Raw genomic sequence first — 14,451 nt, forward strand, 5'->3', positions numbered from 1 at the left:
GCTTCAACTGATCAATATGAGGCAGTATTGTTTTGTTAGGCATTAGTTGTTTAAAAATAACCAATTACACAGATGTACTACTTATAGAGTGGATGAATTTCCATATGCTAACTTTACATATTTCTAAAGAAATAAATATGTTGCTTACAAAATAAACTGTTTGTTTACATAAATACCATTGATTTATGCAAACAGCGCTTCCTTCTGCATAGAATCCAATAAACCATTTCATTTGTAAAGCAAACTGGCAGTGTTGAGAAGTTTCTGATTATAGAGACAACAGTATCAGCTGTATCCACAGAAAGGGTATTCTGTTTGTGAAGATACTTTGGATATAGACATGGTTGTGTTTGAAAGACATTGTTCTGATCTCTTGCATAGCTTTTTTCTCTGGCTTGTTCCAAATGGAGCACTCTGGTTTGTATGATAAGCTAGCAAATCGTACATATGGCCATCTGTGGTTTTCTGGCAATGCTAATTGGTAGGAGGGGGTTTTGGCTTGCCATGATGCTTGAATGTAATGTACATGTGGCAGATCTAGCCAAAAATTCCATTATGAGTGAAGCTGGTAGAAAATACTGATGTATCATAAATGGCCATGTCAATTTAAGAATCTGTAATATATGGCCAATTTGGTTTAATAATAAGTAAATTTGATTGTGAAGTTAAATGTTCAGAAATAAAAAAGCAATAATTGCATCCTTAGTGTCTTGCTGTATTTTGCCATTAATTTTAAAACTAAATATGGTATCAGTGAGTGGAAGCAAAAGAAAAGAAACAAATATTAGTTTTAATTAAACCAATTATTCTCATTTATGTACAAATGAATAACATAATCCAATTAATTGGGTATATTTTTCATGACGATATTTTAAATCTGTAGGGTCTTTTTTATCATTTATTGTAGAAAAGGAACAAAATCATAAACCAGCATTATAATTTTTGTTGGGAATGTCCTATGATCTGGAGAGGGATACTTTTGAATTTGTCTTGACTCCTGCTTGGAGAAGTTTATGCAATTTTCTTAGCAAGATTTTCAAAAGATGTTTGCTCTTGCCTTCTTCCTAGGGCTGAGAGAGGGAGAAAGACTGGCCCAAGGTCCACCCAGCTGGCTTTGTGCTTAGGGAGTGAAATTACAGTCTTCCAGTCTCTGGTTTACTGCTGCATAGGCTCAATAGAGAAATAAGATTTGTGATTTAAAATTCGAACAGAGGCTAAATTTACAGAGGCCTTTAATAGATTTTTCAAATAAAAACTAGAATTTCAATGCCCTTTCTATGGACAAAGTGTAGCTATTCATCGCTATTGCAGGCCATTTTGAGGTGAAATTTCATTAATATTGACTATTTGTCATATTCTTCTGCCTGCATGGAGATAAATATTTTGTGAGCTTTGGAGGCTCAGTAGAACATATTGTGTCAATTTTTTTTTTAAATAAAAGCTTCTTGTGTTATTGAAGATCTCAACAAAGAAGAATAGATCTCATCTTCTGGAGGGTTTATATTATGTTTATAATCATTCTGATATCCAAATGTTGCCTTATCTTAGATTTACTGAAAGAATGGCTACATCTATATTAGCAGTTTATTGTATTTTAATTCAAACTAGTTTTGATTAATAATTATCTCTAAGACTGAATTGTGGTTTCTTCCAAAATTAATTCCATCAAATAAACATTAGATTTTAAGCGCTCAATTTAGCTAAATTGCACTGCAGTTTTCACCAAGGCGTTAGTAATATATTTCTGTGTTTGTTATGCATCATATTGAAAACACATTTTAATTTCTACTGCAATATTATAAGCTTCATAATAAATTCAGGCCAAATTTTACTTGATGTTTATTTCTATTTTGAAATGAATAATCTTATGTTTTACAAATTCACTGATGAAATTAGTTGTTACGTGTCTTAGGGATGAAAGTATGCTGAAGACTTAATACAATCAATATACAGATATAATTACCACAGTATACTGGCACATCTTGGGTCAATAATAAATTTTATCTGAAATAAATTCCATTATTTAGATCTTTAAATCATTATCATTTTTAATTTTAGTATAACCAAATCCTTGATCCCAGGAGAAAAAGTATTTGGGACGTACTGTGAACAATGAAATCATGATCTGGGAAACTACCTGGGGTAGGTATGCCGAAAATAGAATTAACGCTTGAAAAGGAGTCTGTTGATGCAGTTGAAGCTTATGCCAGAAGTAATTTTTCATTAGTTAGTAGTACGAGCCAGGGGGAGGGAGGGGGAGAGAGAGAGAACAAGAGACTGAGATTCATTTGGCAGTTTAATGGTATTTTGTTTGCAAAAAAAAAAAAGCTTTTTCAACACCTTCTTGTTACTGTCTCTGCATCCTTTGAAAAAGTGTTCATGATAGACCTTGGTACCATATGGAATAGTGTTAGATTCTGTGTGAATCAGCTACAGATGTATCATCAGTGGGGGAGAATTGAACTACCGCTATATCAGCAGATGACTGCTGCTATTGCTGGGACCTTGTTGGATCCAAACTAGTATGTTTCAACATCTCTCATTGCTCAGAGGGATTTCTAATTCATTTTCTTTCTTTTTTTCTCCTCCTCATTAAACTCACAAAGAACAAAAGCCTCTAAAAGTTGTAGTACTGGTTTCTGTACATTTGTAGTGCTATAACAAATTGACACCCTAATTTATAAATGAGTACATTCACATACAGTATTATTTAACAAGGGTTACTCGAGAGCAGGGGTGTCAAACTTGCAGCTCGCCGGCCAGATGCATCACGTGCTGGCCACGCCCATGCCCAGTTTAGCAAAGATGAAAAAAGTCACAATATGTCATGTGACGATGCTGTGACGATGTGAGTTTGACACCCCTGCTGTAGAGCAGGGGTCGCCAACCTTTTGGATCTCAGGGACCACCGAACTCATACTTTTAAATCCCGAGGACCACTAATGCGATTTTTTTAAAAAAGCTAATATATTTAATATAATATTTTTATGTTAAATATATATATATATATACACATACATACATACATACATACATACATACATATATATATATATATATATATATATATATATATATATATATACATACACATATACATATACTTATACTTATACTTATATATATATATACACACACACACACACATACATACACACATACATACATACATGATACACATACACACACACTTATTTAATTGTAACAAAAATGTAAATGCTTAATGATAACAAAATAAAACGTTCTGGGCTGGAAGCCTCCCCCCACCTGGCACCTTCCAAAGAGACAGAAGAGCGGGCGGTGTGTGTGTGTGTGTGTGTGTGTGTCTGAGCTGAGGGGCCTCGGGGAAACTGCCGCTGGGAGAAGCAGAGGCAGAAAGGGGGCTTTGCTCTCCTTGGGGGGCAGCGCCCCTTGGCTGCCACTCCAGGGGCTTCTCAGCAGGTATCTGCCTGCAGAAGGACTGCCGCTCTTGGTGATTAATTGGGGAGGGGGGGGAGAAAGTGGAAGCTCCTTTCAGATCCCGGGTGGAGGATTGAGAGGCTCAGATCTGCAGCCGAGGAAAAGCTGGGGGGAGGCTCTTCCAGCATCACCTGGAGACAGGCAAGGAAAGGTGTCCCTGGGGGCACTTCACTCGCTTTAGCACTTCGCTGCCAAACCCAGCCACAGCCAGTGATTATTTGGGGGGGGGGGGAGAGAAAGCATCTCGCATTACCAGGGAGGAAACAAGACGAAACAAAGCTCACTCTTTCACTGAGACCTACAAAACGCCAATCTACCGTGTTCCAGGAGTTATTTGAAATCATCAAACGCTCCCACTTGCAGTTCCCGTGCCTCCCGGCTCAGGTCCCTGAGATGCACACTCCCACACACAGCGGCTGCGGCAACAACAGTCCCCTCCCCTGGCACCCTCTGTCAGCTCTCCCCATTAGTTTTCTAGCTTTGGATTGCTCCTGGCTCTCTCTCTTTCCTCCCCCACACCCACGTGCAGGCAGGAAAGGAAAGGGAGACAGAGCCATGCACAGCTCTCCCCTTTTCCAGCCCTTGCTGCCTCTCCCAACATCAAAGCCTCAGAAATGCAGGCAAAGCCGCCACAGTGGTAACGCCCTGAGTTGCTTGCTTCTCCACTACTTTCTCCTCCTCCTCCAGCACTACTTCCTTCTCTGGGTAGGGCGATTCTTAACTAACGGAGCATGCTAAGGCAACTCAGGACACTACTGCTGTGGCAGCTTTGCCTGCGTTTCCGAGGCTTCGATGTTGGGAGAGGCAGCAAAGGCTGGAAAAGGGGAGAGCTGTGCACGGCTCCATCTCCCTTTCCTTTCCTGCCTGCATGTGGACGGAGGGGAAGAAAGAGAGAGAGCCGGAAGCAATTCAAACCTAGAGAACTAATGGGGAAGAGCTGACAGCGGGCGCTGGGGGAGGGGACTTGTTGCCTCCACCGCCAGGTGTAGGAGCTGGATGGCACGTGCATCTCAGGGGCCTGACTGGGGTCCCTCGGAGAGCTGGGAGGTGCAAGAACTGTGCGGCCCAGATTAATTGCTTTGGGGGGCCATTTCTTCTGCGGCCCACCAAAATTTTTCCACGGCCCACCAGTGGGCCACGGGCCACCAGTTGGTGACTGCTGCTCTAGAGTGCCAGCTGAAAGAGAAGAGACAGGGAAAGGAGGGAAAAACCCAGTATACTAAATAATCTATTTTGGCAATCCTAGTGCCCAGATTGCTTTTTGATGAGAACTCTAGCCAATATGAATGTGAGAATATTTTAGAGATCCACACAATATAAATCTGGACCACGAGATGCCAACAAAGAGATACAGGAAACCATTTGCTGTTCTAGCCATTTCTCTTTATTGTAGAAGATATTCCACACTGGATCTGCTGTGACATTTCACAGAATACAGATCAGACTTTCCACAACGAAGAGAAAGGCAAGACTCAACAATATTATCCTGCACATTGGTCATTCTAAGAATGACTAGGAAAAAACTCCAGTCTGAAATCTGGATAGTTGTTGGCAACAGATGTAGACAATATTGAGTTAAATGAGCCGGGGGTCTGGTTCGTACAAGATATGCTAACTTGATTCCTGTTCTAAAACATTTTGTCCATTTTGTGACAAGTCCTGGGAATTTATGAAAAAGACAGCTTTGGGGGAAAAAACTTCACTGAGTTTCTGTAATATGATACTAATCCATAGAGAACACACACACAAAAGGACTTCTGGGAAATAAAGGTGAACTGAAAGCTAAAGCTGAAACTAAACCAAATTAAACTGCATTAAAAGTGTAGCCAGTGACCACAGCAGAATGAAGAGCCAGTGAGTAAATTGCCTTCATAATTCCTCTCTGGACAAAGAGATAACTTGAGATCATCCACAAGTGCTCCATACAGTTGCTCCTCACAAAGAGACTCTGGAAGACAAAGTGTCTTTAAGAATACAGGGTTTGCAACTTTCTTTTTGTAATCACTTTCAGAAGTTGCTTGTTCACTGCTTTTTAGCTAATAGGAACCTTTGGATTGAATTGGGGAATACCTACTTCTGACTACATGGGTTCAACTGGTGAAATTGAATTCCAAAGATTTTTGGAGGGACGGGACATTTTTTTCATATTGAATAGGAAATGTAAGTGGGAGAGTAAAGAGAAGGAAATAAATCTCTGGCCTTGTCCTGCCAGCAACAAGGGCATTTTTTATGAAGAGACAGTCCAGGATCAGTTGTTTACAATGTTCATTCATATTAAGCCACAACAATGAAAATAGCTGCATCTGGTGAACCTGACCTAAAAGGAACTGCTTCAAGTAAGGTAGAAGGTACCCTTTAGTATATTATTTTAAAGCCTGTATTTCAGGCTCAGATAAAATGATGATAATATGAGCAATATTAGAAAATGAATATATAATTACATTTCTGCTAAGAGAGAATGTTAACATGTCTCTCCCAATAATTCACATAACTTTTTCTAAAGAGCTACAAGAGTTGACTTGAGTTAGCATTGTCAATTACAATTGTGAGCGTATATATTCCTTCATCCAATCTTGCTCTGAATACTAAACTCCTTACTTGAATATATTTCCCACCCATTCAGGATATAAACAGAAGCTAAATCTCCCCTTGAGAGCATTCAGCTTTCTACATGATAGTTTTTAATGCTGTTTTTATTAAGAGAAAAGTAATAAATTTGAACGTGATTGCTTCTACTTCTGCAGTAAATGCTTGAGTGCCAGTCAGCAGTCTCCCTCAGAAACAGATAATAGAAAGGATTGAAATATCTTTGATCACTCTCAGTTTGAAATGACAGAAATCAGTAATGTAGTTCATGCTCTGTGATATAACTTGTCTTCATTTTTTTTGTAGTCAGCTTTTAAGGAAAAAAGAAATGTAGCACACTCCTTGACTGTAAATGTTCAATGTGAACCAAAGCTGACAAAATAAAGCTTGTATATAAATTTAAATAATACAATAAACCAAGGGCTCCATAGAATAAAATGTCCAATCTTCTAATAGTTGAATGGTACATATTATGATCCTTTTCGGGCAAGATCTAGCCAGTGTTAACTAATAATTACTGCTCCAATCTGGTGAATACAAAACTCAAAACTCTCAGCCAGTATTATATAGACTTGGGGATAATGGCAGCTGAAATTTAGCATACCTTCAGAGTGTTAGGTTGCAGAAAGCTGACTAAATATATCTTCTTTAAAATTAACTGATGGCTGCCTGCTCTCAGTACCTAGATATTGAAATTCTAAGAGTTCAGTCAGTGATCTTTGTAAGCTGTACTTTGAGATAACAGGAAGTTATTTTGGAATCGTTTGAGGAGTGGTCCTTCCTTAACTAATCATTCATAATTGCTATATGTTCAATGATAACTACTAATTGTATCTGGACACTATGAGTGATATGGGTTATATATTTATATTTTATGATAAAAAAAATCTATACTGTATGAATGCTTGTTCATGAAACTAGACAGGTTCTCATCTCCAATAACTGAGCACACTCAAAAACATAGAAATTGTGGTAGACTTTAGAAGAAACCCTCCCATATTTCCACCTCTCACAATAGTAGACAACACAGTATCAACAGTAGAGACCTTCAAATTTCTAGGTTCTATCATATAACAAGACCTAAAATGGACACATAACATCAAAAATGTCATCAAAAACGCACAAGAAAGAATGTTCTTTCTGCGCCAACTCAGAAAGCTCAAACTGCCCAAGGAGCTGCTGATACAGTTCTACAGAGGAATTATTGAGTATATCATCTGCACCTCTATAACTGTCTGGTTTGGTTCTGCAACCCAACAGGACAGACACAGACTTCAGAGGATAATTAGGACTGCAGAAAAAACAATTACTACCAACCTGCCTTCATTGAGGACCTGTATACTGCACGAGTCATAAAGAGGGCTGTGAAAATATTTACAGACCCTTCACATCCCGGACATAAACTGTTTCAACTCCTTCCCTCAAAATGATGCTATAGAGCACTGTACATCAGAACAACTAAACCCAAGGACAGTTTATTCCCGAAAGCCATCACTGCTAAACAAATAATTCCCTCAACACTGTCCAACTATTACAAAGTCTGCACTATTACTACTATTAATCTTGTCATCACTCCTTATCACCCATCCCCTCCCACTTGTGATTGTATGACTGTAACTTTGTCGCTTGTATCCTTACGATTTATATTGACTGTTTCCTAGTATGATTTGATTGCTTATTGTACCCTATGACTATCATTAAGTGTTGTACGTGATGAATCTTGACAAATGTATCTTTTTTTTAATGTACACTGAAAGCATTTGTGCCAAGACAAATTCCTTGTCTGTCCAGTCACACTTGGCCAATAAAGAATTCTATTCTATTCTATTCTATTCTATTCTATTCTATTCTATTCTATTCTATTCTAGACAGGTTCTCATCTCCAATAACTTTCATATATATGGCTTGCATCCTATGGTTTGGTTTCAACATAACCACGGCTGGTCCATTTTGCAGATTTGAAACCAAAATAGTTTAGAATTACCTCAAGTTATTACTTCTGACAACCTAGCATTGACATGGCTTTGATTTTAAGTTAGTGTGTCTACTTGCTTGTTCTGTTCCAAAAAAAATGCCACCGAAAAATTCTGTTCTTGTGCGTCTTGCTGATTATTCTCTTAATTTCTCTTCATAGCTATAATGAAGAAATAGTAATTGAACTTATCTTCTAAACTAAGTACAATTAATTTCAGAATAGCAAAATTAGGTATCACACAAACAAAACGGACATCCCTAACTAATACATATTATGTGAACAGCCACAGCTAATTGAATGCTAACATTTCTAGATAGATAGCCAAGTACAGGTAGTTCTTGACTTCCAACAGTTCATTTAGTGACTGTTCAAAGTTACAACAACAACACTGAAAATGGTGACTTATGACTGTTTTTCACACTTATGACCATTGCAGCATCTGCATGCTCACGTGATTTACATTTGGATGCTTGACAACTGACTCACATTTATGACGGTTGCAGTGTCCCGGAGTCATACGATCACCTTTTGCAATCTTTTGACAAGTAAAATCAGTGGGAAAAATGGATTTATTTAACAACCATGTTACTAATTTAAGAACTGCAGTGATTCACTTAACAAATGTGGGGAGAAAAGTTGTAAAATAGGGCAAAACTCACTTAACAAATTTCTCACTTAACAGCATAAATTTTGGGCTCAATTGTGGACATAAGCTGAGGAATAGAATAGAATGGAATGGAATGGAATGGAATGGAAGAATTGGAAGGGATTTTGGAGGTCTTCTAGTCCAACCCCTTGCTTAGGCAGGAATCCCTACACCACTTCAGACAAATGGTTATCCAACATCTTACCTGAAACTCCAATTATATATCTAAATGATGGGCAAATATCTATAGCCCACCTGCTGTGGAAGACAAATGGACTATAGCTCTAAGAAAATCAAAGTTAAAGCAGTCAAATTGGATTACATTTGAATTAAACAATACATTTTGTTGTTTGGTAAATTATGTATTTATTTTGTTTTTATTTAATAGAACTATATCCCACCTTTCTTCCTGGAGCTAACATACTGTTTTTCAATGTTTTGATTATAGTAATCTTGTGAGGTAAGTTTGGCTGGGAGAGAGCAGCAATAGGCCCTTATAGTCAACCAGTTGCTAATGATGATTTTGTATCTGCATCTCCCTGCCCTGGTTTAGTATTTTTAGTGCTACACCGTGTAAGCTGAAATGTTATTTTTCAGATAAAGCCAGAATGTTTTGCTAAGTAGGAATCGGATGTGATTGATCATGCAACTGAGTCAGTAGCCAAAGTTATGGAAACTTTTGGTGTTCTACTTTGCTATGTCTGGCTCTGTTCTATGTCTGATACTGGAAGTCAGGGCTGGAATTAGGTACCTTCTCTTTGATGAGAACAGACTTACTAAACAATATGACTGATGATATACTTGGAAAGGGTGCAAAAGCTTTGTACAGCAGCATACAAATTTGAAGCTGCAGAAATTGTGCTTCGCCTCTTTGGTCGTTATGACACTCTCACATCAAGCCTTTCACTGCTTGTTTGTACCACCAGCACATCCTGCTCAGCAGAGCCATCAGTGCCAGGCTCCAGGTGGCATCTTTGACTTGCCATTATTGGCTGTTCATGCACTGCCTAATTCTTAGATCAAGACACTATTTTTCCTGATCATTGAATGTCATTATTATTTGGATGTCTTATCACATTAAGGACATTTTTTTACCAGGACATACAGCATTTTTTTTCCTTAGGACTCTTTCTTTCTTTCTTTCTTTCTTTCTTTCTTTCTTTCTTTCTTTCTTTCTTTCTTTCTTTCTTTCTTTCTTTCTTTCTTTCTTTCTTCCTTTCTTCCTTCCTTCCTTCCTTCCTTCCTTCCTTCCTTCCTTCCTTCCTTCCTTCCTTCCTTCCTTCCTTCCTCTCTCCCCCCACCCTCTCTCTTTCTTTCTTGCCCTCCAAAGTCTATTTGATGGTCTGTCTCTTTCTCTACCCCCCCATCCCCCCCCCCAAAAAAAAAAATCTCATGAGCTGGTCAAATAACCAGGCTCCACATGAGCAAGAATAACATCAGCAGCTTATCTCTGAGATATTCCTCTACCAGGAATGCTGGGTAGTCCCCGGGGCTTAGCTGTAAATCTTCATCCCGTACCTTGTATATTTGCTCCCAATTTGATGCTGCCTTTAGAAGAACTGCTCTCTCTTTCATTACCTGATGACAGGGCTGTCAAACTCCTGGCCCACAGGCTGGATGTGTCACGCGCTGGCCATGCCCACACCCGGTTTAGCGAAGGGGGGGAAAGTCCTGATATGTCACGTGACGCTGCCGTGATGACGTGAGTTTGACACCCCTGCCTTATGAGAACCAGACCTATTACAGGTAAGAAAATTGCTATGCACCCATGTATCTGAATCATAGGGAGCATATTTAAGTAAAAAACTGGGTACTTACCCATAGCTGAAGCACTTTAAGTGATGATCTGTGAATTCACACAACTGTCTTCCTACTTTGCTTGGTCTCAGGTGACCTTATCACTGAATCCATTGTGATGTCTTACATACTGAACAAGTCAACAAAACGGATGCTAATTCAAGTGGTTTGCATAGGGAAGGTGCTCCAGTTAAACAGAATTCTGAAAACTCTACAAAATTTCAAACAAAATCTTCTGCAGAAAAATAAACCAAGTGTATAAATGTCACTCAAGAAAGTGCAGTTACACATGTCATGCTGGCAAGAATTTGAGTCTATTTGTTTCTATTTTCAATGAATAGAAATGGGAGAGAAAGAAATAGAACAGATGTTTGGTATGTCTTGCAGATCAGAACCATAACTGTAGTGAGCTTTGTACAAGTTGTGTTGAGTAACAACAAGTGCTGTGTTCTATGCCATGAACAACATCCCATGCAGATTTTAATGATACAAAACATGCATTGATGGGGAGATTTTTAAGGAGATATAACTCCTTAAATGCTGCTACTATACAGAAAAGTGTGTTCTCATGAAACTGATCTGTATTAAACCAGATTTGGTTTTACCCAGTGAGTTTATTTACATAACATACTTTCTATCTGCTAATGGAAAACATTAGTCTTGATTTAGTTCATTGGCCCCTAGAGTAGAACTTATATTGCCATGATAGGAAGTAATGGTAGGGAAAAAAAGTCTTTATGTAGATGAAACTTCCTGTAAAATCGTTAGACATAAGGCAGTATTTATTTCAGCAGTTTAATACTAATCTTATAATTCACATACTTACTGAATATCTGATACATTACTGCCTTGAGCTGCATTACCAATATGGATATGGGCACATATCAAATTCTCTATTTCCAAGAAGGCTGAAAAGTATTGTCCCAGACAGATGTCATTGTGAAGGTCTTTTTCTTCCATTTACTTATAACCAGGGAACTTGGATAGAGGCAAAACAAATAGTAAATGAGGAAGAGTTTTGTTTTCAAGGGATATTTTCAGAAATTTTGAACCATAGATCACTGACTTTAAGACATTTTGTACACAATCCATAAATTAACCCTCTGTGGACCAGGGAACGGCTTTGAGTATCCACCAGCTGATTTATGTCTCCTTTGTGAATGAGCTTTAATAAACTAAACTTAAAGAGATCATTCCCCTTTGAAATGACAGCCTAGAGATACATGCTCGAAGTTTTAAAAATATATAATAGGATATTAAAATAATTAAAACAACAAATCATAAGCAAGTAGTGATAAAGTATTAATCCCTACAGTGTCATTTACAATGTTGTTGTAAAATATCTTAATTCTTGATTCAATTATACATTAGGAATATCTAATGAACTGTCATAATAACAGTCCATAGAGGCTGTTTACTGCAGATGCTTGCCCTGCGTTCATGACAGAAAAAAGGATTAACATGCCAACTGACACAGTTTAAAGTCCAAAAGGAAGTTACCAAGGAAGAAGAATCAGAAAATCTAATAGACTCACTGAGGATTTCTCTGTAAAAGGATAAATGATTCCCTAAAAACAGTTTATCCAGAATTATCTATCACCATCTAAATGTGCAGCTTCAAAAAGCAGTTTTATGTGTTCCCACATAATAGTGTTATTATGGAATCACCCAAAAGTGAGATTCAACTTAACACAGGTTAAGTTATCTTGAGTCAAGGACAAATTTTTGTAACCCTAAAATGCTTCTAAGGTTTTTTTTTTTCTGACATGCATATATTTGTTAACATTTTTGTCCTGAGAGTTAAAAACTTGGAAATTGTTGCTGCAATCTCAGATATCCCTGTATACTGAATACCAACTAGAAACCAACCAAAATTTAACATCATCTTTAATAATTTACAGAGGAGGTTTTCTCAGGCACTGGAGAAGCCTGGGATTGTACTCTTTTGCCTGGGATTGTATTGTTTTGCATCTGAGTGATATATTCTACCACTGAGTTATCACCCATTTCCGAAGATAATTTCCTCAGAAATCGAACCAAAGCCTGGGTAGTTCTTGTGTTACATCTTAAACACCAGGCCTTTAAATAATGTATAATTTCTTGTCAAATAACACAAAGCAAAATCACCCGATTTCACTTCAGAGAATGCTTTATAGGGAGTTAAATTTGGGGAGGACAGTGTTAACATGTGAAGCTGAAAGCATTTGCCAATCTAAATAAAGGGCTCTTATGGGTCAAGACATAATTGTATCATTTAGAATTTAGCTTGCCAGTAAGTTAATAAAGTGGTAGGCACTTTATAGGGCCTCTATTACTCATTCATAGGAAAGTCATACTATAATTGTACAAAAAAAAAAAAAAGATTTCCTTAGGTTCTTCTACGAATTTATTCTCTCCAAAATCACTATAGCATGGAATTTGCTTCCATGTGTGTTGATTAAAATAAAGGATCTTTTCTCTGGGTCAAGTTCTGTCTAGAATTTCAGAGAAGGGGCAGCTCTAGCTATTCACAGCTAGGTGCATTGTTAAAGCTCATACTATCACTTTGACATTTAGAGGTAGGACTCAATGTCTTTGTAAATTCTTCTTCTTCATATTACTGCCATGTCTCTGGGCTCCAACCGTTTCACAAACCATAATATTTTTTAGTGAGTGATTGATCTGTATTATGTGTCTCGGCCATCAGAGGAATCTTGAGATGTTGCTTGTATAAACCGTAATACAATCTGACACTGAGTGTTTGGTTACAGGCTTTCATAGACCCATTGGCGATACACAATCCTCCTGGATTTGGGCATAAGGCTTATCTGATACCTTCCCAAAAAGTCCCTCATTTTCTCCGTTCCCCACTTAAATAACTCAACACATCTGGGTTAACACTGTAGGATCATTGTCCTTTCAGTTCTGCTGCAGCTCAGATTGCTACAATATTTCCTTAAGTATCTGATTACTGAAAGGGCAAGGCAAATTTTCTCTCTGAAAAGGAGGCTGTTCTTAAAGAGACTTAGAAATTAATTCCCGTGCATCATTAAAAAAAAAAAAAAAAGATTAATTGGTTCCATTTGCAAAGGTGTCTTGCTAAGCATGTTTGTTTAAGAAATCAAAAGTATACTGCTGTGCATGTTTACTTAGAAGTAAACTATATAAGGCTCAGTGTGGCTTTCTTTCATACCTAAGGTTTTAATCTAAACATAATAGAGTAGAGGGAAGGCTTATATATGAAGCTGTAATTGTCATCGAGAATGTTAAGAGGTTTATAGAAGTAACGTTTGGGCCTTTATTTTCCATACTGGCTTCAGTTACAAGAATGATAAAAACCTGAAACTGAATACTCGTAATTCAATAATAAATGGACACCATTTTAGGCAAGAGGGGGGGAGAATTTGATATAGACCCATATACCTAGGAAATTAATCATGGAAGAATAAACCTATAGCAGGCAGGATAGCCGTAAGGTAGGTATATATTAAATATATTGCTCTGAATTCTCCAATACTATTCTAGCAAAGGGGGCTAATAATCAGAGGTCCGATTTCTTATACTATTTCCAGTGAGACCATAATCTAGCTGAAACTATGTTTGTTTTTTATTTTGGATTCTATTCAATTTTTAATGGGAACACCTGAGAACCTTAAAGATAATAGCTTGCTAAATAACAATTCCATGTTGGTAAAAGTTTTTTGTGCACAAGTCAATGTCTTTTCAGGGATAGGCTGCTAAATCCAAATACCGTGTGTCTAGAATATGAATTGAGTTATAAAGATTAACTGCTTTGGGTTTAAAAACAAACATATTAGGTGTAACAGGCTGAATTTTTAATAGTTCTCAGAAGGTTGTTATGATCTCTGTATGCCTGGTAGCTTATTTAATTTATATTTTAATATAGTGGTTTTCTAACTTTGTAGTACCACAACCCACTAAGATGTATTTGTGTAAAACTCCCCCATGAATAAAACTAATACTTTATTGGTGTTGGGTTTGGGCAAGA

The 14,451-nt window shown here is 37.6% G+C and overlaps 1 protein-coding gene across 5 annotated transcripts in view; it reads left to right on the plus strand.

The window, feature by feature from the left end:
• Positions 1-14,451, plus strand: part of PDSS2 (decaprenyl diphosphate synthase subunit 2) — an 89,344-nt gene that overhangs the window by 44,771 nt on the left and 30,122 nt on the right. The gene's annotated exons all lie outside the window — the stretch shown is intronic.

This window comes from Notechis scutatus, chromosome 1, assembly GCF_049901735.1.
Source record: "Notechis scutatus isolate UNSWTSFEM ecotype Mainland chromosome 1, rNotScu1.2, whole genome shotgun sequence".
NCBI classification, from domain to species: domain Eukaryota; kingdom Metazoa; phylum Chordata; class Lepidosauria; order Squamata; family Elapidae; genus Notechis; species Notechis scutatus.